Here is a 4,333-nt window from a genome sequence, read left to right as displayed (position 1 = left end):
GGAATGAAGGGGGGAAATGGGACAACTGTAATGGCATAATCAATAAAATATATTTAAAAAAATTAGGACACATGGACATGAACTAAAGGGGGGAATGTGAGGGGAGAGGTGTGCAGGGTGGAGGGGAATGAAGGGGGAAATGGGACAACTGTAATGGCATAATCAATAAAATATATTTTTAAAAAGATCTAGAAAAAGAAGAACAAAAGCAACCCCAAGTCACTAAAAGGAAGGAAATAATAAATGTGAGAACAGAATTGAATGAAATTGAGAACAAAAACACTATACAAAAGACTAATACAACAAAGAGCTCATTTTTGAAAAGATTAATAAAATTGACAACCTCCTGGATAGACTCACTAAGGAGACAAAAGACCCATATAAACAAAATCAGAAATGAAAGAGAAGTTACCACAGACAGCGCAGAAATACAAAGGACCAAACTAGAATACTATGAAACACTATATGCCACCAAATTCAGTAACCTAGAAGTGGAAATGTTCCTACAAATACATCATCTTCTTAGACTTAATCACAAAGAACTGGAAAATGAAAATAGACCAATCAGCAGTGAGGAAATTAAAACAAACATCAAAGACCTCCCAAAAAAGAAAAGTCCAGGACCACATGGATTCACTAGTGAATTCTACCAAACATTCAAAGATTTCAAGACTGAGAAATTGAGGAAGAGGCAATACTTCCTAATATTTTATGAGGCCAACATAACCTTGATACCAAAACCTGGCAATGATAACACACCAAAAAAGAAAACTACAGACCAATATCTCTAATGAATACAAATGTTTGAATCCTAAACAAAATACTAGCAAACTGAATACAATACATTAAAAAGATAATATATCACGATCAAATGGGGTCCATTCCAGAGGCACAGGGGTGGGTCAACATACACAAAGCAATCAATGTACTACACCACATTAACAAAAGAAGGGGTAGAAAACATATGATATTATCAACAGATTCAGCAAAATGCATTTGATAAGATACAAAACCAGTTTATGATTAAAACACTCAATAAAATAGGAATAGAAGGAAAGTATTTCAACATAGTAAAGGCCATATGTGACAAACCCTCAGCCATACTCATACTCAATGGTGTAAAACTGAAAGCTCTTCCTCTAAAATCAGGAATAATACAAGGGTGTCCAATCTCACCACTCTTGTTCAACATAGTTCTGGAAATCCTAGCCAGAGAAATAAGGCAAGAAAAATAAATAAAAGACACCTAAATTGGAGAGGAAGATGTAGAAGTGTCACTTTTTGCAGATGACATGATTCTATATGTAAAGAGCCCTAAAGACTCCATCGAAAAAATGCAAAAACTATTAGAAACAATAAACAAATACAGTAAAGTTACAGGATACAAAATCAATGTACAAAAATCTACCACTTTCCTGTATACAAACAATGAAATCTCGACTCTAATTGCTCATTTTGGTGTGGTTATATCGGCTCAACAAGCTAGAAATTTGTTTTGGAAGTGTTATTTGTGTGAAGTACAAAACTTTTACAAATGGTTTCATCTAATAAATGTGGACTCATGAGAAAAGTATTCACCAAGGATTCTGGCTGTGTTTGATATAGTGAAGTTCAGGAGTTTCTCAAGGGCATCAGGGAACATCCAAAAATTACATGCCAGTTATATTTAGGTCATTGTGAAATTCACAAAGATAAATAAGCATGGTTTGTGCCTTCCTCGTGCTTAAGAAAAATAACATATTTGTCATAAAAATCATAGTCCAAATATGGTAAATGACATTAAAAGATACATATTTCCAAAATGATTTAGAAACTATAGATTGCTTTCAGCTGTATAAATCTGTAATAGATAATTTAATAACAAAAAATAAATATTTGTTGACTAGATAAATAGGCGAATGAATGGTTGCGTGTGAGGACATGACAAGTACTTGAGCTGAACCTTGAAAAATTTATAAGATTCAGATGGAAAGAGGTTGGATGGTACTTTCCAAAGAAAGGAAAAACCACAAAGCTTTCTGACGGGATTGGGACTTTATTAGGGAAATAGAAAAATGCAAAGGTAAATTCATGAGTGCATATGTGTGTTTTCACACCAGCTTCCTATCTGACACATACTCCCAGTCTTGTTTGGTGTCAGGGACTCTTTTGCCTACTGAATTTCTCTTAGAAACACACAGTCCTCAGTTCTGACCTTCAAGCAGGGCAGTCACTAAGGGAAGTGCCTGCCTTTACCCTCAGCCCCTGATACCTGATATACATCTCCATCGCAAGGGTTGGGTATGGTACACCTTGGCCTTAAGTATGTCCCTATTATAATGACAATATGAAAATGGCCTGTCCCTGCTATTGCAGGCTTAACTCATACAATATCCCTAAAATTGGCCCCTCTGGCATTTCTCTTTTCCAAACATGATATCTTTCTCCACTTACTTCTTTTTACAAAGTCAAATCATGAGTGTCTATCTTCACAGAAAATTAAAATAGTCTGGGCTTGACAACCCATGCATTTAGATGTGCCACATAAAATCACCCCTAGGTTCATGGAGCTGCAGCAGGAGAGTGTTGATTATTATGACCAGTGATGGGATTTTGGTGCCAACATTCAAAACATACAAGGCAATTGGTCTCACAAATCATGTCTTTACTGAAGACAATTTAAAGAAATTTATAGTTCAAATATTGAAATGGGGCATGTATGATATACTACTGCAGGAAACTGAACTGGAGAATTACTGAACACTTCATGGGAAAATAGTTGTGGCATATACTGGTGAGTTGGTACATGTAGCCTCATTAAGAAAAAAAAGCTTTGTGTCATGGTATTGATCCTCCTTGCTCAGTTACTGGTGGATACAGCTCCTCAAGAATGAGATAAAACCAGAGCAAGAAGCAAGGACTACAAACTTAGTGAAGAAGTCATCCATGGCATAGCACCTACTTATCAGTCACAGAAATGTGAGTTGTGCATTTGTCATTCTATTCCTATAACTAATGTAACTGCAAAAAGGTGGTGAAAAACCTACAAAGACAAAACCTACAGAAACAGAACAGTGGGTGATGATTTCAGAATCTTGTAGTTTTTTATCTACCGGTACATTGTGCTCTCATAAAGTCTTGTCTACAGAAATTATGAAAATGTTCAGACAGTATGTCCAAATTCTTGATATTTATTAAAGTCTCAAGGAAACCCAATAGCTCTTTGTATCTTTGAGCATGCTTATTTTGCAAAATAAAATGCCATGTTTGAAGACTAAATGGCAAGATATCATTGTGGTCAGCACTCTGCAATTTAAGCACCTGTAAGCAGGATTTGGGGAGCAACATTCCTGAATTTGCTATGCCTTCTCTTCTTGGTTACTCAGGAAACTGGGGACTTCCACATGTGAAAGTGCTGTATAAAATCTGATATCATGGAAGAACTTTCATCCAGCCAATATGAAATCAAGGGAAGTTGATGTTCAGAAATAAAATTTTCTAGTACTGTCAGACAACTTTAAAGATGAAATGATTGTGCCTATAGAAGATTCATTTGTAAAAAATATCATTCCAACCACAATAAAATTTGTCAAAGAATCTCACACAGAAGAAGTACACATCTGAGCAGCTTTATCACCAGTAAGATTTCCACACTTCATGAGGATAAACATTTAGGCAAAAGAAGAGTTTATGGCCAATAAATTTGAGCATCTTACAGTATATCCAGGAGCAAACAGTGCCACATATCTGTCAGTAGAAGTACTGATTTCACTTGTATGAAAAGAAATAAAAGTATTTAAAATCAGAAAATACAAGAGATCATTATTTTTAAAAAATAGAAATAACCTGAAATGTTTTGAAAAAATGGTGTTTGTTCAGTTTATCATACTGCAGAATACCAGGTAGAATTGGAATAGTAGCCTTATGATGTTTTATTTAATACATAAAGTTGGTTAAAAAGTTACAGCCTTATGAAAGTGTGACTTTGGAGTTGGTACAATGTCAAAACCATCTCACATGCTTACATTTTACCTTTGTATAGAGTTTTTCTGAAAATTATACTTAAGTGATTTGTTCAATTTAATAATTCTAAGCAAATATTTTGGCTATCTAGGAATCTAGGTAGTAAAACTTTGAGGCTACCAATTTTGAAATCTCATACACTTGTTTTCAGATCTTCAGCAGTAATACAAAGAATAGGTAACATATTTGCCAGTGTGTAATGCACACTTTTTTGCCCACATTTTTTTAAGGAAAAATAAGGATGTGCAATATACATGGGTAGCACTAATTCTGTATCTATATAAATGTTTTAAATTATTTTATTATGCTTATGTACTAAAAGTGTAACTCT

At 34.5% G+C, this 4,333-nt stretch overlaps 1 pseudogene; it reads left to right on the top strand.

Annotated features, from left to right (window-relative positions):
• The first annotated feature begins 1,902 nt into the window (after nucleotides 1–1,902).
• Nucleotides 1,903–3,759, top strand: LOC118996734 (amidophosphoribosyltransferase-like; annotated as a pseudogene).
• Nucleotides 3,760–4,333: the final 574 nt, after the last annotated feature.

Source organism: Sturnira hondurensis, unplaced genomic scaffold (assembly GCF_014824575.4).
Source record: "Sturnira hondurensis isolate 20B ecotype Veracruz unplaced genomic scaffold, ASM1482457v3 Scaffold0011576, whole genome shotgun sequence".
Classification (NCBI taxonomy): Eukaryota; Metazoa; Chordata; class Mammalia; order Chiroptera; family Phyllostomidae; genus Sturnira; species Sturnira hondurensis.
Note: the sequence above shows the minus strand (reverse complement) of the source record. Positions and strands in the feature narration are given on the sequence as shown.